The following is a 26,564-nucleotide window of genomic DNA, read 5'->3' on the forward strand; positions in this document are numbered from 1 at the left end:
TCTACTGCACCACCCCATAGTTTTTGTCAGTAAATCTGGATTCTGTCACATATTAATGAGGCCTGCAATTGCTGGGAAATTTAATTATTTAATGAAAGACATGGTCTTTGAAGGTTTAATCAAGGAAAACAAAACTGAGTTCACTGTGGCCATGGAGAAAGCAGATTAACCACCTCGATTTATCCGTTTCAGGGTTCTGCTTTTTGTTTTACTTTTCTCCTGTGTCATTCTTGAGTATTATCTTTACTTTTTCCTTTCATTGTTCTCTCTTGATATCAGCTGCATATGGGAAGTAAAATCACGGATGAAGGAAGACAGGCAAAGAAATACCGATGCTTTTGTGTTTAACTTATTTGGAAATGATGTCTTCTGGTTTCTGCAAGGTTGTGGCATGTATCAAAGCCTCATTAATTTGGCATTAGCTTTTGTGCATCATACTTCACATACCTTTTCCCTGGATCAAAATAGTATGTTTACATTGTTATGAATTACTGTTGGTACCACCACTAATTACTATTAAATACTTTCTCAACTCACTTGATCCTCACAGGAACACATGACATAGAAATTTTTGCTATCTCATTACATAGGTAAAGAAATTGAGTCAAGAGAGGCTAAATAACATGTACAAGGACAGCTAGCTGGTGAATCCATATAGTCTGGTTCTTAACCTATAGTTCTAGATACAAGATACCTTTTTTTGTGTTACTTGTTGACAGTGCCATAAAATACTTATTGAATACTTACATAGTCCCTTTTTCAGTTTTTCAGAACTTAATAGGATTGATGCTGGAGTATAAGACGGTGAGAGTGTAAGTGACTGAGATAATATGCTAACTCTGTGATTCAAAACAGGATTTTTAAGGAAGTAACTGACTCATAATAGGACACGGAAGGATTAGTTTAAGAAAGACAATAAACCATTATCTCTTTACTCTTTATTTTTAAAGTTGTTTCATGATACTTGAGAAAATTCGTCCCAATTCTAAGAAAAATATGTCCATTATTAAAGGGCTTATAAAATGCCTTAAAATCATTTTAGTTATCTTTTCTCCACTGAATATAATGAAATTAAAATATAAAAACACTAACAAAATCCCAACAACTTCCCTGTTTTATAAAATCAAATAGATTCATGGAAAAAAATGTTTTGTAGCTATAAGAAAATTCAACATTTAAAAAAAAATTTTGTCTTTTCTTTCTTATGTATTATGAATGCTTCAACTTTTTAGACTTTTTATATATTCATTTTACATATACCTTTTTAAAAAACCTATATACACCAAATAATGAAAGTTTTAGATCTGCAGAGAAGCAAAACCATGAATGGCTTTTCAGTATGTTTGTAATTATACCAGCTAGAAATTACAGTTTAATCTGGTAAAGGAAAATTGGTTACACATCAGGAAATCATTTGTAATAAAAACACAAGACTATGTAAGAACAATGAACCATTCAAAGGAAGTAACTAGACAACCATGACTGGACCCACTCAGAGAAAATAGTAAAAATACCTTGTTATTCCTGAGAAAATATCTTGCACATGTTAGGACATGCAGAAAAATAACTTCCTATTTTTGCCTTGTTAGCCATTTACTCCGGGTCCTGTACTCTACTGCTATCTCTGGATATATCCACTTCCTTCCATTTTAACTCTGTGTTTCTCCTAAACTCACCATGTCAAGAACAAGTGCTTTCCTCAAAGAAAGAAAATTGATTACTTGATCTGGTTGCTCCTACAGCATCCCACAGTATTATTTTCCCTATAACACAATCAGCTCCATGAAGCTAACAGAAATAACTGTTTGTCCCTTCATTAGAATCTAGTAATCCACAGAAACCAAGAAACACTGTCAGAGAGAGAAAGAGAAACTGATTCTGTGTACGTGTTTCTATATATTTCCCCTTCAGGAGAAATAACAACAAAAAAACAGTATTCAAAGCTTATTTAGCCAGTTCCAAAGATTAATATTTATCCAAATATCAAAACAATCTCACAAATAGTTAGCATATTATATAGAATTCCATTGAAAAATACAAACATACTTTATATATACATAATTTAATTACCAGAAACTTCTCTCCTGAGAAGCAAAATGATCAGCCTGGGAACCTTGGAGGAATTACAATTGTCCTTCAAAGATGTCATGTTATTGTTCTCTTACTATAGTCATTTCATAAGTCCATCTGGTATAGTTGATCATCCTCTCCTTTCTGCCCTTCTCATTTATTAAATGGGAAAGAATTATTCTTTATAGGACAATCAGGACACTAATTAACACTTATGTATATTCAATTTTCCTCTGTAAGAACACATAATACTATATTAAATGTCACATTTGGAACTCACAGTTTTACACCAAAGCCTTCAGTACTTCAACCAAAATCAAATATTTGATCTTTCAAAAAAGCCAATATAGTGCTTGTTTAAAACACTGATCTAAAAAAACAGGGACAGCAGATATAGAAAAAAAAGTCCATCAGACAAATTGTCTCCATTCACTAAAGCTGTCTAATTTTCCTACCAATTACTATATTTTTACTATAATTTCATTAAGCTTCATTTTAAATCCAAAAACAACTCTGAAGTTACAATTTTACAAAACTCTAAGAATACTCTCTTATTTGTGCTCTAAATTCATTTGGTGATATTAAGCTGCTGCATTTTGGCCTGAAACACACTATAATTTTTATTCACAAAGTAAAGTATTGCATTCCAAAAAGTTTAAGAGCTCTACGTTTCTATTTAGGCAATCAGTGCTATTTGCCAGACCTGTCCTGACCATGTAAATGAAGTATGGCCAGAATAACCAGAGCTATGCATTCTCCTTAAAATATAACATACTTTATGACCTGCCATGAGATATTTTATAGTTCAGCATTTTGTTTATAATGAAAAAATGTACCAACGAGCTAGTCTTATGAAGGAAAGCAGTAATAGTGCCCCTGATTCCAGGCTTACAAATGCAAAAAATGGATTCAGCTCCGAACATCAGAGTGTTTTTTCCTGGGAAAGGGGGGTGATATATGAGATGTTTGTCCAAAAAGGACATGAGAAGAATAAAAAGTCACTGAATCTCAGTGACCATGTTAGCTAAACCTATCGCATTTTCCAAAAGATCTTAAGTTGCCCCCATTGACAGAATTCTCCACATTGGAAATGATGACCACTGACTCTTCAAACAGGGGCTTCCTACCTCTATTAGAGATCAGGAGGTAGAGTTAAAAACCCAGTCTATTCATCCTGTAGTAAAAGTCCTTTGAATGTGTAATGTAAGGACAAAAAAGAAAAAAGAAAATCGGTGAGTTTATTGCTGCTACTGCTACAACTGGTATTTTCACATAGATTGAAAGGACTGGCTGTCAGAGATCAACATCTTCATTCCCTTTATAAACTATTTTTTCCTCACTTGCCCTGCAACTACAGAAAAATATGGCTTATTTTAAAATGAATTGCTCTTTGATGTAGCACATATACCATACCTTTCATATTCATATGATGCTTATAATCTTGTCATCATTCATGTGTCCTGGATGCACAGTTTATCTGAAAATATTATGGTAAATTTTACCAGAGGGCACTTTTTATACACTAGTAAAGTCTGTCACTTCAGCTCTGCATCATTGCTTCATGGACCAATACAACTCTACAACTTCTCGGCTCAAGTTTTGCACTTAATGTCATGCTAGCTCATTTATCAACAGCAGGTTACTCTATCCTGAAACTAACTAATCAATATGCAGTCTAACTAATCTACGTGCACAGAGTAACACAACAGCCTAAACTACACTTGATATTTTATCTATTTGAGACTGTATGCTTCCCATTGAAACTAAAAGGGAAAATATGGGCCTACATCCTAATTGCAAGTCTCCAAGTTATATAACATCCTAAAGTTTAAAGATTTCAAAATAATTTTGGCTCTATCACAGGGTTAGTAATACTTGGAATGGTTCTGGAAGTCCTTGGGGTTTCGGATACCCACAGTTTGTCCAAAACTAAGCAACCTTTTCATGGGATAAAAATAACAGGCCAAATTTCCCCTCCAGAATTACTCCCCATAGGAAATTACCAGTCCCAACAGAGGGTTCCCTTCTCTATGTCCTTTGCTGGAAGACCTTTTGACAAATGTGTTCAATATCATCCCAAGTAGAGACCCATTTATAATGTTTATTTAAGAACCAATGTCTTCTCATTGATACACCATGGACTCTCAATTCTTCTCTTCTAGAGTTCTCCAGTGAAGTTTCAAACATGATCCTTGATTCTCAAGTTGTTTTACCAACTGGCCTGTATAATATTATGATGACTGCAGGGTCCTCTGTATCCCCTCCTTTTCTATCTTTGTGACTCTGTATTTCCTGAATTCACTTAGGCCAAGAGCTTCTGAAAACTCAGTGTGGTGTTCTCTACTCTCCTGGCAATAAGCTCCTTTCCTAGAAGAACTCATGCATTTTGCTAATTCTAAGCATCCTTACTCCAAAACTCAGCCTATCATTCAAAAGTTTTGGTTAATCTCTCCACTCCTGCCCATTCCTCTCTAACGGTAGTTGGAATCTAGTTGAGATCACAGCTTCTTCAACCCATGAAAATTCTGCAATTATTTCCATTTTGATGACAACTGGTATTGTACCCAGGCCAATCATCTTTCACCTACTGATCTAAACATTTGCCTTTATGTCCTAGCGCATGCCTTTCCCCACTCCAGTTCTCTAGCTGAAAGTCACTCACAGTGTTGATTTTTCTCTTCCTTTCTTCTGAATAAATACTGCACCTATAGTGTCTAGCCTTCAACTGATAAATATTATTTCCTTTTATTATTTAAGACTTTTTAAGAGATACTTGACCTACAATAAATTTGTATATTTATAATGTAAACAGTAATTGATATGTATTCACCTAGACACACACCTGTGAAACTATCATCATAATGACAGAAATGAACATTTCAGCTATCAACTCTCAACTCCAAAGGTTTCCTCATTCTTTATATTATCTTTCTCATAACTACCAGTCAGTACAAATCCAGAGAACCTTTTGCTTTTATTACAATGAATTTAAATTTTACAATTCTATACAAATTAACTCAAAATATGATGAAAAATACAGATTTTAAATTTCTTAAATATATTTTTAGAAAAAGACAATGCCATTAATCCCTTTCAAAATATTTCCCATGTTCCAACACATTCATCCCATCATTCTTTCCACTTTGTCTTGATTCAAAATGTTTACTCTTCCTGGTCATATTGACTTTGCAGAATAGCCGGAAGTAGCATGATAGCAGATGCAGTGAATACAGTGAAAGAGGACACACCATGATGGTTTTACAAGCCTACTTTTCTGTTGAATGGCATTTAGTAGCCAGGTTCACATTTTTGATTATAGCTCATAAAGACACTCAACAAAAGAGGACTTCCAGAACTGCTTCAGAAAGTTGAAGAATGAATGGGATAAATGTGTTTAAAGCAAGGGGGAATATTTTAAACAGAATTAATGGCATTGTATCTTTTACTGTAATTATTTTATTTCTAAATATTTTTATTGTGGTAAAGTATGCATAACAAAATTTACTGTTTTAAACATTTTAAGTGTATCATTTAACATCAATACTACTACAGCATCATTCACATTACACACAACCGCCAAAGATGGAAAGAACCCAAATATTCACAACAGATGAATGGATAAAGAAAATATAGTATATACCTAGAATATATTTTATATTTAAACCAACACCATATTTTTTATCGTCCCTTATTCATTATGAACTCAATTTTTTTCTTGCCTTTTTGACTCGATGTAACTGTGCTATAGCATGCATTAGTGGCTCACTTTCTTATATTTTTGATATTTCTTCATGAATATGGCGCCACAATATGTCTATTCATTTACCTGATAATGAGCATTCATTTTATTCCCAGTATCTGGCTCTCACAAATAAAACTGTTGTGAATACACATGTCAGTATTTGTATGGATATATCCCTTCATTTCTCTTAAGTAAATACCTTTGTTTGGACTAGCTAGGTCATAGGTTTTGCTTTCTTTAAAAAATCTGGCAAATTATATTCCAAAATTGTGGCACGCCTTACATTCTCAATGAGGATGCCATTTGCCCCATATTCTCATCAACATTTAATAAGTCCTTTTAACTGAAGCTGCTCTAATAGGTGTGCAGCTAGTGGGAACCAGTACCATCTCTAGTACTATGTGAGTATCAGTAACTGTTACCTCTACTCTTATCAAAAGTATTTGTACAGACTTCACATGTGCTACTTAGTACTCAGCTGACTACCTAAGGGGGATTCTCTGCAGATCTCTGACACTTCCTCTGAAAGTAGCTCTATCTCTTCTATAAGCTGAATTCTCTAATTCTCAGTTTCTTTGCTTATGTTTTTAAATAATGCTATAAAGTATAAAATAAATGTAAAATATTTAATTCTACAAAATGCTTACAACATGAGCACATCATTTCCTCAAACTCATTATAGAATACTTAGAAATGGAAATCATGACTTACAGCAACCAGTGTATATAGTGTAGCATTCAACAGGAAGATGTTTTTAAAAGGGTGCTGGAACATAACATATTTACCCAGAACTCTTCTAATTGTACAATTCTGACATTTATGTCTCAGTACTCTCCAGATACACTCCCTCACATTGTGCAGCTAAATAAAAAAGCCCAATAATCTTACATTACACTAATCCCCACAGGCTGTAATAATTATAACTGACTTTAAGGGACATACAGAGTGGAATCTAAGTGGAAAAAAACTTCTTAAGTGTTTTTAATTTAAAACATCTTTTATTATTTGGAAATTACATTGACAAATTACAAAAAAAAATCCAAATTAATAGTGGGAGGATTTACAGACTCTTAAGAAAATGATACATAGTAGGCAAGAGAAAGCTGAAAGAATATTGATTAGTAGTAAATGATGACATTTGAGATAATTATTCTATTTTCACATGGGAAGCTTAACACAATGAACACTGGGTTAGAATTTAATCTATATTAGTCTATAATCACATTGCTGAATAAATTGGTTTATAGGAAGAAAAAAACAGCAAAAACAATATAAATTTTATCTGCAATACAGCGGACAGTATTGAATCTTTTGCAATGCCCAATTATCATTTTAACAGAATTCTACTTTCTCAGGTAGAAACAATAGCATGAAAGAACTTGCTTCCAAGAAGAAATGCTCACATCATATGTGACTGGAAACATACAAATCTCAGCAGAGTGAAGTAGGCAGATGATTATATTGAAGACAAAATGCTGCAACTGTGAGGAAATGTGGAAACTTTCAGAAGACCAGGAAATGAATGAGAGCCATTAGAAAGCTTAGATGATCTAAAACTGATTACTAAATTGAAAGTGAAAATGAAAGGGTGCCAGAGTAATCATTCCTGTAGGAGGCATAGAAACACCATAAGGACAGAGAGGTGAGAGAGGACAGGAAGGAGAGGGAAGGAGAATGGGGCCCAGTATACCTGGACTGTCACAGGAACCTCAGCCTGGGAAATTACACAGAAGGGTTTACTCTCAGAACTAGGATTAAAGGTTGGGAGGGACAACAGATAAATACACACAGTAACCCAATGGTTCACACCCATAACACCAACAACAAAAGACACACAGACAAGGACAAATTAATGAGGAAGGAAGAAATTAAGTACCATGAGAAGTTACTATCAGCAGTCTCATATTCTACCTTTAAAAACTTTGCATTCTGGTAGAGAAAGATTTCTAATTAATTAATTAGATTAGATTAATTAATCCATTTAAGTAACATGATGGTTTATAATAACTCCACAATTTTTCAAATGAGATCCTTTTTCTTCCTGAGACTAATTTGGTTTTCTCATATTTCCATTAAAATTGCCCCAGACCATCGTTTTTTATCTGTTTATAGGAAAAACTACTCATTATTTTGTGGATGATCTTTCTCCACACACTGAATAAAGGACAATTTCAAAATTTATGAACAATATCTTATAAATCTTAAATTCACTGTATATTCTTACTCTTGTAATAGTATTCTTAAAATTAACTCATTCCTAATAATTGTAATTGAAAAATATATATTTAGGAAGTAAATATGTACTTAAAATGAGACACCAAAATTTTTAAATAATTTGCTTGGTGATACTTTAATATTTAGCACAATGGAACTATTTCAGCTTTTAAGTATTTTTAACACAGAAATATAGAACTCCAAAATGATACTGGTGAATTTTTGCAAAGTGAAGTCATTTATGAGACTATCAATTATAGTAGGGATATACATAATGAGATAATATAAGGTTGTGTTTGATTAAAGTCTAAGGACTTCACTAAATTGGTATTTCCAGCAAGCAACTATCTAAGGAATTAAAAATATATCGCTTCTCGGCCTTTTGGCTAAGATCAAGTGTAGGAATTAAAAATATGACCAAAAAACTGCCTAAAAATGATGGTCTCAGTCTAAGAGTATCATCATCCTAAAATGCTTAAACACTATTTAATTAATTACACTATATATGTAAGTTAATTGTCTACTATTGAAATCAAATGTGTGTACAATGAGCTATCACACAAGTTTCAAAAGCTAATGTTTAGAATGTTGTTAATATTTTCAGGAAAAATATCTGAAATTTTACTATACTGATACAATTAAGATAGCCAGCTTTGTCTTAGCCCTGTTTTTACTCCAACTGATTATTACTGCAAAATTATTTTAGATATCACATGAAGGCTTAACTGTGTTCTTTAAATTTATACTCACATTTACCTTCTACTGATAGGAGCTAAATAGTAAAACTTTGAGAATTATACGATATAGTTAATTTACCTCTTGTGTGGAATATGTTACATCCATAACCTCATATCATAAACTTCCATTCTTAAATTCCAGAAGTCAATATATTTTAATATAGAACTAATGGCCCTTTGATTTCACTCATTTTTGGTTTATCATGTCATTTTTAAGTCACATTTCTACTGTGTGAACTTATCATGCCTCAGCCTTTGCTACAAAACTTTCAAAACAATTGCCTCTCACAATGCAGATTCTCTCCCTAGGGCAATCAGCCTTTTAAAGCCAAAACAACTCTCAAAGCTGGTGTACTAGTGCTACTTAGGAGGCTGAGGCAGGAGAATCACAAATTCAAGGCCACCCTAGACAAATTAGTGAGGCTCTTTCTCAAAATAAAATGTAAAAGCGGTTCAGGATGTAGTAACGGGTTAGAACTCTTGTCTACTATGGGTGAGAGCCTGGACTCAATCCACAGAACTGCTCCCCACAAAAAAAGGTCCTTTCAGGTAACTGTCTTGTTTCCCTGTTTAAATCATGCAGCACATTTGTATTTCTCTACAAGAGAAGCATGTATTTATAATTTGTATACATGTCTTCTTTTAATAAATAATGTAATATATGAAGACTTATTTATTGTGTTATCTGATAACTAACACAGTGCCTGATAAATGTTGAATCTAATAAATGTCTAATTAATAAATAAAAGAGGATATATTTTTTCCTTTCCAAGATAGTTTGATTTAAAGTCTCCTCAAAGGAGTGTGGTTCTATAATAAATTACTATTTGGGTAGTTTCAGAAATTCTAATTCACACTACATTCATAAACATGGACATGCCCGTCACTAAACAAACAATTAGGCTAGAGTTTTACTGAAGAACCAGGTTTAGAAGAGTTTCAGGCACATAAGCAAATAGCCCCTTTCTGACTTCCAGGCGTAGGTACAACACCAGCTGCTGTGTTCAGTGAAACTTGATACTCGGCACAGTTGGTATGAGAGAAGACTCTATCAACTGTAAATTATAACCACTGCACTGAAGTCAAGACTGCAGGTCCCTGAACCAGGAGGTAGCGCATGCCTATAATCCCAGCACTCAGTAGGCTGGGGCAGGAGGATCTCTGCAAGTTCAAGGCCACTCTGGGCTACATAGTGGAACTCTGTCAGAGAGAGGGAGGGAGGGAGGGAGAGAGAGAGAGAGAGAGAGAGAGAGAGAGAGGGACAGGATTCTAGATCCTCAAGAGCAGTGTCAAGTAGAGAATAGATTCAGCCTTAGAAGCTGAGGATTAGAATAGAGGAAAAAGTTCGATCCCTGGTACCAAAAAAAAAAAAAAAAAAAACCAAACCAAACCAAAAGGAATCCAGGAAAATAAAAAAATATAATTGGTGACTTTTACCATGTTCCTTTCTTCTACTCTCTGGCCTATTTCCACATGCTATCTTATCATAAAACGTCAATTCCAGCCTAAAAGATTCAAGAAAATCTAAAAACATAAGTTTTACCAAATGTCAAAAGACAGCAAAGTGTGTTTGGGCAAAGTGGGATATAGGAATACACGAGTGTTCTCTATTGTTTTGATTTCTATACAAAAATACTATCAAAATATACTTGTTGGACAAAACCTCATTCAACATAATAGCTCATTCTCTACTTCTGTAAGAATTTGAGACTACTACTTATTTTCTTCTCTTTATTTATGGATATATCATCCAGATTATTTTATGGATCTACTCTTTTAAATCTAGTTCTAAAGATGTCCAGTGAGCGGCGTGTCCTTTCTTACTTAACCAAATCTACCATTTTGGCTACTTCAACATCCCTCACTCTTACCCTTATTAGCAGTGAAGAAAAAAGTAAGATATCAAGTGCTTAAAAACACATATATAGTATCTGCTTTGGCTAACTATCATTAAAGGAAAACTTTCAACTATTACTTGAATTTTAAATTTTTTAATTGTCATATTTTAAATAAGTAAATATAAATTTTGTACTAAACTGTAAATGTAACCTCTAGAGTAGATTCTGCCATAGAAAAGCAATAGTAGGGGCCAAAATTTGAAAAGTAAAATTTAAAACTTTAAGAATTTGAGAAGTTATAGCTATTTTTTTCTTTATGATTTGGAAAAACAATGTCTTCACTCAATGTAGCTATCAAACACCATTAAGGAGCTTCTGGAAGGCCACTGGGTCATGGACACTTGGAATCATTAGATTAACAGAAGCAAGGATGAATGCTAGAGCAGCTGTGGTTAACCTACAGATGTGCACCATCTTAAAGGTGCTTGTCAGTTTCCAGCAAATACGACCCACAATGGTAGCAGAAGACCACCAATAAATACCTGAAAAGGGACCATACAAATTCAACCCTTGACAAAGGAGATGCTTAGCAGAAATGGCTGGAAAATGACTTTCAAAAGAGGCATTCTTCATGATGTCAGGCCTAATCAATAAAGCATTCTTCATGAATGTAGTTTTCTCCATATTCATTCCCACATTATTACTGACAAATCCCCAAAGTCAGGTAGTACGATGAGGTCTTCAACTTCTATTAATTCAAGTATGCCAACCTTCTTTTGGGAACATGTCTGGAATAAGTAAAACTAGGTAATTTCTACTTATATAAGCCTCATTCCTTTGACATTTAGGTGACATTGGGAAAATAACAATCTTCCTGTATCATTTATAAATAAGAAATATGAGACAATACCTCTTTTGCTTGTTGTGAATTTAAATAAATAATACATGTGAAGTACCTAGAAAAGTTTTAAGCCCAAAAAAAATAGACTCAATATAAATTAATTATATTTAGAAGAAGTATAGATTTGGAATTCAAAGTTCAAGTTTCATTTATCTCTCTGTGCACTGGCAGAATACACCATCAAATTCCTTGATCAAAATTAAAAGCAATATTCCTGCATAGCTTCTTTAGTATACAAAAGGCAAATAATATAAGGAAGACAGATGCACAAAGTAGATGAAATTCAAGGCCTCCACAGCTAAAATATATAAATTTTGATTCACTTAAAAGTGGTGTTTTCAGGGGCAGGGATTTAGCTCAGTGGTTCTGCCACTTGTCTCCCAAGCGCAAGGTTCCGAAGTCAATCCCTGGTACAGAAAAAAAAAAAAAAAAACGGGCCAGGGATTTAGCTCAGTGGTTCCACTGCCTGCCTCACAAGTGCAAGGGCCTGAGTTCGATCCTGGTACCAGAAAAAAAAATGGTGTTCTCTTCCTAAATAAGCTATTTGCTCTGCTGCCAGATGTAATTCTAGGAAATATTACTGTTCCCATTTATTACATTAGAAACTCATTCATCACATTTACCACTGCCATGGTGGGAAATGTGTGGACCAAAGTTCATGTGTTGGAAACAATCACCACTGCAACAGTGTTGGGAGTTCGGGGCCAACAAGAGAGGCACAGGGTATGAGAGCTGTGTCTTCATGAACAGATTAATGTTGTCACTGCAGGAATGGGTTAGTTATCACTGGAGTGTGCTTGTCACAAGAGTGAATTCAGGCCCTCTTGCCCTGCTGCTCTTTCTCTCTCTCTCTCTTGCCCTTCCACCCACTGCTGGACAGCACAATACAAGGTCATCACCAGATGCCATAGCCATGCCCTTTGGACTTCTCAGCCCCAGAGGTCTGAACCAAATACATATCCAATGTTTATAAATCACGGGGTCTCAAGTATCATAGCAACACAAAATGAACTGAGGATCTGCCTTTAGAGCCGGGGATTTAGCTCAGTGACACCACGCCTGCCTTGCAAGTGCAAGGTCCTCAGTTCGATCCCTGGTACCAAAAAAAAGAAAAAGAAAAAGAAATTTAAAAAAAAAGAATCTGCCTTTAACAACGAAGTGCTTAAATTTTGTATCACAAGCTGAAAATATCACAAAAATATAAATATTTATAAATGAGAAAATAAATTTAATGGCTTTATGAAGGTAAATAATCGGTAAACCAACAAAAAAATGTGTAAAATGAAAATCATATGCCTGTTTTCTTTTGCAATATTTAGAATGTGATAAGCCCAAATAAACACATAAATAAAAATAATCTTGGAATAGTGACGTATCTGTATAACTTCCTTGGCTAAATAAAGTCACAAATTGTTTTACAATACTTGATTAAGTGGATCACTAGTGACCTAAAGTATTAATTCACTACTAACTCATATTTCTGACACTTTAATCTATATTCTTTATGAATATGGTTTTCTTACTTTTAAATTCAAATACCAAACACTATAAATTCAATTCATATAAAACTCATGAGGCTATCTCTACACAAGAGTGAAGAACAAAACAAAATTTTTTTGGTCACAGATCAAAAGGCAGCAGCCACATCTTTGTGCCACCCTGCCGCTTCTGAATTAATTTATCTTTTTTTTTCACAAGGAATATCATTTTATTACTATAATCAGAAAATCATAATTTCTGTACAGGAATGTAAAAGTGAACATTAACAATGCATTGATAATTTCATTAAGAAGGTAAACATACTACAGAACATAAAGAAAAAATATTGCAAAATTTTCTGGCCTTACAGTGCACACTTTAGTGCAAGTATTTAAGACACATTAGTGTTCAATTCAGCAAAGTATTGCAGAATGTCATGCCACAGTCCACTTAATTCAAAGACAGTCAGGACATGCAGCAATAATAAAATGTTAAGAGAGTGTGTGTATGTATATATATATATTTATATGTAAAAAACCACACGTAATTCATAAAATATATAGTGGTTTATTTGGATGGTTTTAAATGAGTTCATTGTGGAGTTCAGGATAACTGGAGCAACATCCAGTGTCTTCTTAAGTGGAACAATCTTATTGCTAGGCAATGGCTTTGGCTTCAGGTAGCAAAGCCTCCCAGTATTTTATCAGCTGTCGCTGTGTTTGTACTAATGATTCTGAGTACTTGATGGTAACAGTTTTAAAATCCTTCACTCGTTCTTTCTCAAATCTTCCCACTTCTCTTCAAATTGTTTTAGAGATCCGTTCAAAATCTCTTTCTCCTTGTTGTACTTTCGCCTCCCACTCTCTTATTTCATGTTTAGCTTGCTGTATTTTATCTGGTTTGTTAGCGACCACCTTTTTTGCCTCAGTTTCACATTTTTTGAGCAAAGTAATTTGAGCACATTACCATTTTTGCCAGCACTTCATTCAATGGTCAAACACACCTTTCACTGCAGAAATAAGACGAACGTAGTCACTAAGTAGTACTGAAAACATATAAAAGTCAGCAAAAGCTTGTTCTTGATATAACTGGTCTATTTTCCTCTTCAACATCTGCAAGCTGAGATAAAGCTCTAGATAAAGCAGTACGATCCTGAGAATTACCTAACATGGCAGCACTTTTAGCAAAGGCAGCTGCTACTGGCTGAAAGTTCTTTTCTATGACAGACCAAAGCTTCAACAATGGCATGGAGTTTCCTAAGCTGCTGGCTGAGATTCTCAAATTGTTGCTGCATTTCTTCAAACCATGCATCTGATTCATTCATCTTGATTGTCATTTTCTTGACAGCATCTGCAGCCTTGTTCATTATCCTCAATATTCTGGCTCCACTCTGAGCCTGTGTATTAACTGCTCTAGGCAGCTCTGAACTTTCCAAGAATTGCCTAAAATCAGGATCCCATAGTAAAGCTGGATGTTTTACTGTTCTCTGAAGATACTTTCAAGTGCTGCTCTTTGTTTTTCTACAAACTCAGTGAATGATAAATCTTCTTACCTACTTTGACCTTGGTCATACCATGTGGGAGGCACTACTATACTCTTCTCTGGAGCTGGTGGCACAATATAACCAACATGTAAATACTTGCTTGCTAATTTGCTGTGCAAACCAAGAAAATCACTGAATCTTCTTTTTACTGAAAATTCACTCTTACTGAACATGGAAAGAGAAATCTTTGTTGTTACTCTGTACGCCATGTAAGCATTCATGCCTTCACCAACTTTCTCTGGATCTGACACACCAATTTCTGTATCAAAAATATCTCCATTTGCTTCGTCTTCAATCTCTTCCCTGGATCTGTCAAAGATCACAGGAGCTGACATACTCTATGACTCAATTCTAGGAGCAATGAGTATAGTAGGGGTGACTGATGTGACTGCAGGAGACAGCTCCGAGGACAGGATAGGGTCTCTTTCTGGGATGTCCAAAGAAACTTCTTCTGTGGATTCTGCAAAAAGATCATCTCTGTCATCATTCAGTACAACTTCTGACAGTTTTGGGCCACTGGAGTTTGCACTAATATCCTCTGTTAAGAAGACTGGCTGGTTCTGGAGATGATGGACTTGACTCCAACATGGAGGCTGTGCTGGTCCTCCCCATTCTCCAGCTCCTCAAAGTCGGTGGGCTTCCAGTCGCCCAGCGGAGGAGGTTCCCTCTCAGCTGCCATCTTCACTGGCCAGGATGATGTGTGCATGGGGCCTCCGACTAATTTACCGTATTTATGACTCGGCCTTCTCGTTTCAGCTCAAGTCACCTCCTAACAGTATTAGAGTTTTGATGTCTTAACTTTGTTTCCCAGACTTTTAGAATACTGCCTAGGGTGAAGCACTCTCTTTTAAATAAAGGGAAAGTTATTCTTTTCTAATTAAAATACGCTTAGTCTACTGGAGTTAGCTTTTATACAGACAGGAGTGAATACAAGCTTTAAGATTCATTTTAATTAAATATTTACTTACCAAAAATGTCCTAATGTAATTATCATACACAAAAATAAAGAGGAATGTGTGCCAATTTTGCTATTACAATTAATTGATGAAACATTAGCAATTATTGACACATAGGGTGTATAAAATATCAATCTTTGGATTTTGAAACACTTAAGGGAATGCAAGTTAATGCAAGAAAAGCCTTCCATTTGCATCCAAGAGGAAACCAGTAAGAGAGTCTGTCAGCAGACAGCTGAGTTAGAGGCAGTCAAAACGAGCTTCCAAAGTTCAAAAAGAGGGTCAGCCTGAGAAAACTGGCTTGTATGTTCTGTACCTACATCTTTCACCAATCCATCCACTTTCTACCTCACCACACTCCACCTCTCAAAACACCTCACTCTGTATTGTTTCTCATCCTTGGAGCCTGACTAGAGTTGTACACACCCTTTCTTGCTGATGCCACATTTCTCTACTTGCTTAAAAAACTGTTATGCTGTTTTTAATTTCACATAGCTAAAAGTGATTGTTACAATGATCTTGTTTGAATTAATTACATCAAAATACAATTAATTTATCAACAAGAACATAAATTTTTTAAGTTTGCTCATTTGCAAATATATGGAGGAAATAATAGTTAACTCAGCATCAATGACGGTAATTATTCATTCAATACATATAAATTTTAGAATGAGGCCTGGGATATAGTGCCAAGTAAGTGCTAACTATTGTAAACTATGAATCTCCTCTTATTTTGCAGAAAACAAGAGAGATGCTACATACTTGGAACAACTCATGCAAAGGTTATCAGTAGGAAGGAAAAGCACAAAAGTTGAGTAAACTTTTTGCATAAAGTTCACTTCTCTGTACATTAATTTAGGATATATCACGTTATACGTTTTTACCAAGCATCTAACATGAGTAGGCAGTTTTATTATGCATGATTTCTATTTTTGATAGCTTAACTGTTGGCAGTTGGATTTGAATTTTAAGCCTTTTTTTTTGTAGGGAATCTATTAACTATGGTGTATATATGCTGGTACTTTTGCCAAATAATGAAACTAAGCGTTACTGAAACAAAGTAAAACACGTAAAGTATCAAAATTTCCATTTTGAAACACCATAAAGGAAAGCAACTGAATGCGGGAAGGCTTTCTGCTTTGCACTAGGAAAGAAACAGGTAGACAGTCTGTCAAAGTTTAGTGAGGGGTAACAGTCAAAGTGAGCTTCCCAACTAAAAGCAGGGTGAAACTTCACACAAAAAGCACACTGGTGACTGAGTTACATTCTTGGCTGAGAGCACACAAATCAGAAGCTGAGACCGGTCCCAATTTCATGTCACTGTAGTTGTATGCATTTTCTTTTTTAAAACTTCATCAATGTTCACTCTTCCCTTTAGCTTTTTTCCTCTCCAGAGTTCATTTTTCCACTAGAGCTTTTCATTCGATTTGTTTCCATAGCCTCCAATACTAGGTTTCATTACCTATTTTATTTCCCTAGTGATTATTTTGAGATTTCTTTCTCCAATGGAATTTCTCTCCAACTATAAATGGTCTTTGTGTTCTTTTATTGACCCTATTTCCATGTCTTCTATAATTGCCACTTGATAAACACTGCTCTCCCAACAGAGGTCCAGTGACTGCCTATTCACCAAGTCTAATGGAAGTGTCTTATGGCACTAGGAAAGTTGGCCATTTCTTTGCTTTGAAAACTATTCTCTTTGTATTTTCTATTGTATTTTTTTGTCATTGAACTCTCCTGATAGTCCTACTTCTGTTTGCTCAGTCTTACTCTTCGCCTCCCGGATTTTGACACCAGCTCTCTTCTGTTTGATTTTTCTAATTTCTCCATTGTAAACAAAACGCAAACTCATGGCTTCAATTCACAATTTCATGTATATGACTGCAATATCTACTTTATTAGCCCCATCGGGACTGCCATCTAGAAGGATTATTAGCCTCACATTTCTAATTCCCATGTGCAACTGTCTCCTGTTTACACCTCCTCTACCAGGCCAAAATATCCCTTTTATCATTCACTCACTATATATATTTTTGTGTGTTTGTTTATTTTGTTTTGTTTTTTGGGGTACCGAGGATCAAACTTGGGACCTTGCGCTTGCAAGGCAGGCGGCGGCATCACTGAGCTAAATCCCCGGCCCCCACTCACTATATTTTGAAGTTGACAATATGCTCTGGCTGAGTATAAAGTGTTATGAATTCAAATCCTGCTCTGGCCCCATCAGGCTGTGAAATCTTAGGCATACTACATAACTTCTTCAAGTATTAATTTTCCAATCTGTAAAATACCAACCATAAAATGGTAATTAAGAACACAGCATGTAAAAAAGGGAAATTTTTGATACAGTGAAACGTTGTTGCACATATTCAGTAACTGTAGATATTACAATTTTAATTGTCATACTTTTTAACCAAATATTATTAATAAGAGTAAAAATGGTTTTTGCACACTAAAATAAAGTGCGCTTCAATAAATGTTAGGCATCATTTATTATTCTGCCAAAACATATCAAACTGTATGTCAAGCAGGGAGGTGACAACTTTACAACAGATGCAACACTGAGTTTAGAGCCAAAAGAAGTAGAAGTGAAAAATAGCTCCACAACATAAAGCGATGTGACCTGAATCACTATATTCTTTGATATTAGATTACTCACCTGTATAAAAAAACTTCGAAAAAACTGAATTCCAGAGGCTTTACCATTTAATGGATCAATGGATAGTTCATTTAGTATACCAAATACTAACTTTCCTGCAATTTTCCTTGTTATGCTTCCTTTTTCTAGTTAAAAAAAAAAAATTCCCAGAGAGTAAAGTTAGACATTCACAAACTGCTTCTCATCCCCTTCTCCATATTAAAATATGATGTCACTACTCAACCAGTAGCTAAAGCCAAAAATCATGATTCATTTGCAATTCCATCTTTAGAAAAATGGTCACTGACAAACTGCAATACTAATAGCAACTCTGAGGATGTTGGTCTGCTGCTCAAAACACTGAGCAGCTTCTATCATTTACCAAAGAAATGCCAAATTTCCCTGCCCAGCTTTCAAGGTACTCCACTTTTTATCCCAATGTACCCTTTTAATGTTATTTCCACAGCTTCCCTTCGAGCACTCTCTACCTCAGCCAAGCTGCAATAGTGAGTGCTATCCACATGCCTCATTTGCCTTCCTTTATGTGTTCATACAACCCACTACACTTGAATGTCTTTGCTGAAATCTGAATGCTCAGATTCACACACACACCAGCGGACATCACAGGCTGCCTGCTTGTGATCCATTTTCCCTTTCCCATCTCCAACAGTACACACATGCTCCTTGCAGTATTACAAACCATTTCCCCGGCTGAGTGCTCAGGAAAAATCAAGCACAATTTTCAGCTCCAGATATAAGCCTGAGTTCACTTATGCAAATATGCACATTCCTTCATCCTAAGCAGTGGCTGTCACACCTGCAACCAAGGCAAAATCAATCCAGGTAGACCTCAGTAACCTTTCTTGGGGCCAAGCTTCTTTTGGAGGTTGCTGTGCATGGTTCTGAGTCTTAGATTCACTCCCGCCCCCTTTCTACTAGTGAGGAAAGCAGAGCTAATAGAATCAAAGAGAAATAGAGCAGAGGCTCTGAATGAACTGTATCTAATCACTAATCACCGTGTGAACTCTTTCAGTTGTACGAGCCAATAAATCTCTCATATTAAGATGCTTAGATTTGGCTTACTTGAAGTTAAAAACATTTTTAGCTGTTATGCATATATATATATATACACACACACACACACACACACACACACACACATACATATTTCAGAACCAAACTCTATGATCTTTGATGGTGAGTCCTCTACTTAATTCAACTGGTGATAATCTTCCTTCAAAATCACATAACTTTTTATATATATTTTATGACATTTCCATTTTACCTATTTAATGCATTAGAGAATATAGTGTATTTGTCATAGTTATTTTCTTGGAATGCAAGTCATTTAATGCCAGATTCATATCTAATCCATCTTCACACTGTAACATAATACAAATGTATGTTATAAAGGCTGGATAAAAACTACTGAACACTAAGTAACAATAATTAAATGAAAATGGAAAAATAGGTTTGCTGATGTAATTATCTCCTAGAATCAATTATTTTCATAAAAATATAAAATGGTTATCTGCGTTTGCTCTCTTTTCAACTACACAAAATATTCTGACACTCTATCAATGTAGTCTATACATTTTAGATGTAAAAGCATTAAGAAAAATGTATATATTAAATATTAAACGGCTGTTAATCTCTTTTGTAGCTTCAGTGTATATATTCTACTATAAATGATTGGTTTAACACTTAAATTTTTTTAAATCCCAAATAGAACACTGAAGTGATTTTACTGAAATCAGTTTAAACACTTTGAAATAATTGTATGTTGAAAATAATGCATCTAAATAAAAAATTCCTGTATCAAAGTTATAAATATGCCTTTCTAAAGAAACCTGTATTGTAAGGGTCTTCAATAAATTTAAAGTATAGAATATTTAAAACACTACCCAGATAATTTTATCACTTGGCTTTTATTATTCCATTTCTTTTATTCACTATCATTTAATTTTGTATACATCTGACTTTTTTAGGTACATTTGAAAGTGTTCCAGGCATGAATTTTCATTATTCAACAGGAGGACTTCAGTTCTAATTGCTTTGACAGTTTTGCATTAAATCTTTCATATACTCATTCATGCTAATCAACCAAGCAAATCTCTTGTCAAGCTAGAACATGGCTGTTGAAACTTTTATCGAATCAAATGCTTTACTTTGCTGATGGGGAAAAATAATAATCTATTCAAAAAGTTTTTTAAATGACATTTTAAATATAGTTTAAATACAAAGCAACAAAACCAAACTGATGAGAAGTACTGAAGATATAGACTGATGTAAATTAAATATATACATATATAGAAACACACACATATATGTGTGTATATATATATATCACTGATTCAGATCCTTAGACAAATTGATTATTAAAGTCATCTATAAATACTAAACCTAGTGTACTGCTTCATATGTATTTTCTATAAAGATATATTGATCAAGTCATACTGGTTTTCTTAGTAAGACACCATTCCTTTAATAATTACAATTTCCTAAACATGAGAAGGTGACAGAGGCCCAGTACTGGTTTCAACAACATACTGCTTATTACATTTAGAACATCAACAAGAGTGATAAAGGTAAATGATCCAAAAGAACAAACAAAGGTTTTTATGTTGAGAATCCTTCATGAGCCAACGATGATCTTTAAAAAATGAAAAAAAAGGTAAATTTTTACACAATTGAAATTGGCTACAAATTATGCAACCCTTTACTTGGGTTGCATGGCAAGGGGCAGGACTGATGACATGTGTCCCCAATTAATGATAAGGTGATAACTTACTATAAATGTAGGTTTACATATTTTTTGCACATATGCAACTGTTACTGATACCATAATGAGGCTTCTATTTAAAAAGCACAAAAATATAAATGTAAAACTCAAGACTAACTCACATTGATTTTTTTTTTTTGGTACTGGGGATCGAACTCGGGTCCTTGCACTTGCTCATCAGGCGGCAAAACCACTGAGCTAAATCCCCAGCCCTCACATTGATATTTATTTCTTTGGGAAGCTAATTACAATTTGGGAAGTCAGCATGAACACTAGTGATTTCTGACTTCCTCACATTATTGTTCTCTCCACAAAGTTGTTAAATATTTTACTTAAAAACATCACATGATTGTTAAGTACAATGCAGACTTAAGTTGATATAAAAAAAAATTGGTTTTTTTTCCTTTATTGAATACCGAGGGCTGATCATACCCTCAACTATCTTTTGAGGGTAACAATGAGGAATAATAAAAAAAAAGAGACAGAGACAATTTTCTAGATATAAAGCAGGATCTGGGGGAGAACTGCCTCTAGAGGACAGACTCAAATAGAACTCTGAGGTTAGCCCGCTTTTATTAGCCAGTGAGAAGGGCAGGAGCAGGGGTAGCACACAGCAACTATAGAGAATGGGTGAAGATTAAGTTAATGAGGAACCAGTTTTTCTCTACACCCAAATGCCTGTATATTGACAACTGTGCTTAGCAGATGCTGTTTTGCCTCAGAAGAGGTTCTCTACATTCCACCCATAGCCAGGGGCCATATGGCCTTCCAATACTTCCCTGTTCCCAGGCAAGATAACACTAACCTGGAGATCTGAGTTATATAGCCTATTCCCCAACAATTGAATGTTTCTGTGTTTTTTCTGTATCACTAAATATCTTAGGTAAAGTTCTAAATAATTCAAGATCAATAGCTTTTACATAAAATTTTCAGCTAAAAATAAACCCATTGTTTCTAATTGTCAAAAATCACCAAAATTACTTTCATATTGTAGTTCACTATAACTAATGTTTCCCAAAAACTGTCATACTGAGAACAAGGATATTCATAAGTTATTTCTATTAACAATTATTTTCCCTATTCCAAAGGTGAACACTTTTTTGAAGAATAACTGAATATATAAATTGACTTATACAGGCCGGGGATTTAGTTCAGTGGTTGGTCCCAAGTTCAATCCCCGGTACCATAAATAAATAAATACATAGAAAGACTTACAGAACCTCAGACTATTCAAACTTTTGGAGTTATTTCCCAGTCAATTCAAGGTTCACTGCAACTAAACAGCCTCCAACATGAAGATCAAGCATATTCTTTAGAATTACCAATGAAATAGGAGTATACAGTTTCACCAGACTCTCACTGTTTTTCAAAGAGCTAACTACATGCTAACTAAATGCTTGGTCTAATGACAAAATATCTTCAGGAAGACAACTCTGGTCAGGCTCCATGTCTATGCTGTGAAGTGGTAATGAGCACGGACATTGGCTCAACTACATGGATTGCCCCTACTCCACTGCTTTCTAATTGTGTGAACTTGGGCTATTTCCTTAACACGTCTACCCCTCAATACCTCAACTGCCAAATAATGAAAATATCGTCCACTTCATCAAGTTATTGTGAGGATTAAATGAGCCAATATGTGTAAAGTTTTTAGAACAGTGACTGGTAATTATTACAAGCTCTATCAGTACTACTACCTACAATTACAAATATCAAAGGAGTTCTGAAACAGATGTCTTAAGAAGCATAACTAAAGTTCTTACAAAGTCAAAACATGTTTCACTGTTGAAAGTATGTCATTACTCACAATTTTTTATTAAGGGTGTGCTCTACTTGTAAAAAAACCAAAGCATCATGGAAAATGATGAAAGTATTCCTACTCCTGTCCTCTCTAGGAGAAAAACAGATGCAGACATGAGTTTGTGTGAGAGGGTCAGCTTGACAGATATCACAGAATGTGACAGAGGAAAAAATGAACATGTAAAACCAGATCAAAGTCAGATTAAGGTCAGGTCAAAGGAAAATTACTTAATGTCTAGTCCTCATCTTTGTCCATTATAAAACTAAAATCAAAATAATTGTCTAGTAAGACTCAACTGAAATAGTTTGTGGAAGCAGTTTACAAGCTAAAACTTCTAAGGAATACTGTGGTTGTGATTGTTACTGTAGGAAGACAGGTTCCTATATCTGACCCTGACCGTACAACCAGGAGCATATCTATATCACCACCACACTATAAAAAAATATTTTCCTAAGAATATCCATTCCTCTGAGTACCTTTGTTTTTTCAATGTTATCAATCAATAATACTGCTATGGTTTATATCTGGATGTTTCTCCAAAGCCTCATGAGATTATAGGTGGGGCTTCTGGGAGATGATAGTAATATAAACAGCTGAAGTAGGTAGAAGTATTGTAGGGGGTCAATGGGAACACACTAAAACTGTGACTGGAGGCATATCCAATGAATGTCAGGCCTCAAAGTTAAGATGAAAGGCCTACTTACCTCTGAGGGATAAACAAAAGCTTGAGTACCACTCTTTTGAGATTTATAAATAAACCATTATATCATTAAGGGTGGGCATCTTTTCCCACCCACTAAGACTAAGACCACTAAAACCAAGATAAGAATAAAACTAGGAATTATTGATCAAGGTTAATGATGTCATCCATATGCACTTGCTACATGACTTGCTTCCCCATTGGATCAATATTACCTAAAAGACTATCCTTATAATCCTATTGGTTTACCATAGGATTTTGTCCCATCCCTCGAGTTTTGTACTCACCCCTCAATTTTGCTCTATAAAAACTCCTCTGTAAGTGGAGTCCGGGGCAACCCACTTTCCAGGTCCCCTCCAGTCTCTCAGGAGCTATCTCACCCTCAATAAAATTTCCTACTCTTAACCTCCATCTTTCCTCAGATTCATTTTTTGATTTTGAGGAACCCAAACTCAGTGCATCAGACATCTAGTAGGTTTGAGAGTTAGATCTATTCTCCCTATATTATTAGGATCTTAGGATGCTACACTCATGGGTAGATCACTCCACCCATGAGATGATAGCTAAGGGCAGTTAGGAGGGTCTGGTCAAAATAGGCAAATAACTAGGGGCATGACCTGGAAGGGTGTATCTATCTCCCTTCCTCTCTTGCTCTTTGCTTCTGTAATACCATGACTGAAGCAGCTTTCTACCACCCAGGCCTTCCTACCATTTGCTCTGCCATGCAAGGACTGAAGCTTCTAAAAGGTAAGCCAAAATAAACTCGCCTCCTTTAAGGCACAGGTGTCTCGTATTTTGTCCCAGTGATACAAAAGTGACTAAGACAAATACTAAATTAATGCAAAAGAGTTGTACTTTTTTTATTGATATTTTCAAGAGACTAGTACTGAATATTTCAAAATGAATTCTTGGATACTCTAAGGCATTCACAAATAACTAATGATCTATTATTTGTTTTATTTATGCAAAAATGCTTATTTGAAGTAAAAAAGAAAGAACACATTAATTTCCTTAACTCCGAAAATGTACCTATAAACTCCAAAATTAAAATTTCAATCTTAAAACAAATTTCCTTGCTCACAATTAATCACATTATAACATATACATTAAAAAGTTAACAATCTTATACAGCAATTTTTAATTAAGGCACATTTAGTATAGATAGTGAAACAATACTTTAGTTTCAGAATATAAGTATTATTTTTCAGTGTTTAATTTATTGTACTCGTCTCATTGTCAAATCTAAAATAATTGTGTCATAAGTACTTTCTAGGATTTTAAGTATCTTCTACACTGGTTTGTTCAAATGCTAGAGGTTTTGAGGTATAATTGTTTATATATTCCATAAAATTATTTTTTCAGAATAACTTATAATAGCCAGGAAGACATTTGAACATTGCCAATATAATTTTCATATGTATAAGTACTTGATGTATATTTTAATAACCCAAAAATAATTCATCATATGAAAAGTCCCATTTATAATGGAACACTTTCTTTGACAGAATAACCAGTTATATAAGATATATCCAAAATAATTACTTACTCCAGGAACAAGTTGTGTAATCACTGACAACTGATACATTTTTCTATGCCTTCATTTTTATAAGCAAAAGTGGGGACTGACAACAACCTATCTCACACAGAATAAAATAATTAAAGTTGAGCACTTTGTACAGTCCCTTCCACATAGAAAGTACTCAATAACTGAGTTCTTATGTTTTAAAAAATGCAATAAAAATAAATCATTGAATACATAAATGAAACTAAGTAAATAAGCAATCAAAATACTAGTAGCCTGAAGACAATCAAAAGAAACATGTTTAACTTCATATATTATTGAGATTATGAAAATATTCAATCTAATATGGTAATTGCTTTTATAAGGATATCAATGTCATAAAGGGAAATAACATATGTGTCTTCAGAGGCTCATATCAGCATCAATAGTGATTTGACAGGCCGGGGATTTAGCTCAGTGGTTTCATCGCCTGCTGCACAGGAGCAAGAACCCAAATTCAATCCCTGGTACCAAAAAAAAAATAGCCATGAAATAGTGATTTGGCAACAGTTAAATACATAAGAACATCACCAAAGTGATGCCACATCCTCAAATTAAGGAAAATTCCTTGTTTTCTAGTGAACTTTTTTTTTTTGGTACTGGGGATCGAACTCGGGACCTTGTGCTTGCAAGGCAGGCCTGGTGCCACTGAGCTAAACCCCAGGCCCCTAGTGAACTATTTTTAAAAGTATGCTATTTTGCCAGATATTTGGTTCAGTGGTTCCGCCGCCTGCCTTGCAAGCGAAGGTCCCAAGTTCGATCCGCAGTACCAAAAAAAAAAAGTATGCTATTTTAAATATAAACTGTCTTTTGAATAAACAATAACAATGTATTTTATGAACATCATCTGGTCATATCACAATTGGATAATATAAAAGTATACTTGTTGGCAGGCATGGTGGCACACACCTGTAATTCCAGCACGCTGGGCAGCTGAGGCAGGAGGATTGCAAGTTTCAGCCTAGCCTAGGCAACTTAGCAAGCACCTGTCTCAAAATAAAAAATAAAAACTGGGTCAGGGGATGTAGCTCACTGTGGTTTCAATACACAGTACTGCCAAAAAAAGTACACTTCTTTATCATTAAAAAAGCAGTTAAGGGCCAGGGATTTAGCTCAGTGGTTCTGCTGCCTACCTTGCCAGCGCAAGGTCCCAAGTTTGATCCCCAGCACCAAAAAAAAGAGTCAAAAGTTAACAAAATTACCAATACTAAATAAAATGTTCTAGCAACACCTCCCTCTTTCATTATTTAACTCATGTCTTTATTATGATCCACTTCTTGTACAAAGTACAAGCTGTTGGACCAAACTTGACAGAAATTAAAAAAGACAGTAACTATCTTTCCAGACTAATTCAAAAGTAACATGCACTGGAACACAGATGATATTAAGACCATACCCTTTACATCTGTTAAATTTAAACATAAGAAAAAGCATAATTTGTGAAAAGTATTATTCTATACTATATAAAATTTTAAAGAGACTTTACATAATAAAGTATCTCTTGCTTTTCTATCCTTGCACTGGAGATGTTGATTAAAATTCTACATCTGTGCTATATAAATTTGGTGCCACATTTCTAAAGATTAGTAATATACATAAATGTTA

The 26,564-nt window shown here is 34.7% G+C and overlaps 1 protein-coding gene and 2 pseudogenes across 8 annotated transcripts in view; 1 reads left to right on the top strand and 2 right to left on the bottom strand.

Moving 5' to 3' along the window:
• Nucleotides 1–26,564, bottom strand: part of Ccser1 (coiled-coil serine rich protein 1) — a 1,339,591-nt gene that overhangs the window by 1,294,789 nt on the left and 18,238 nt on the right. The window contains exon 2 of one of the 7 annotated variants that reach the window (XM_087215778.1): nucleotides 25,869–25,945. The exons of the other annotated variants lie outside the window; for them this stretch is intronic. The gene's annotated coding sequence lies outside the window, so the exon portion shown is untranslated. The remainder of the gene's footprint in view (nucleotides 1–25,868; nucleotides 25,946–26,564) is intronic. 7 annotated transcript variants of the gene reach the window in all.
• LOC147827125 (sorting nexin-2 pseudogene) lies at nucleotides 1,403–25,950 on the bottom strand (annotated as a pseudogene). Its single transcript, XR_015452862.1, has 2 exons — nucleotides 25,869–25,950; nucleotides 1,403–25,423 (listed from the first exon to the last, which is right to left on the bottom strand). The product of XR_015452862.1 is annotated as a sorting nexin-2 pseudogene (transcript).
• Nucleotides 8,393–8,547, top strand: LOC147827126 (U2 spliceosomal RNA; annotated as a pseudogene).

Source organism: Heterocephalus glaber, unplaced genomic scaffold, assembly GCF_053883595.1.
Source record: "Heterocephalus glaber isolate CG9 unplaced genomic scaffold, H.glaber_assembly_v1.0 deba00001454, whole genome shotgun sequence".
NCBI lineage: Eukaryota > Metazoa > Chordata > Mammalia > Rodentia > Bathyergidae > Heterocephalus > Heterocephalus glaber.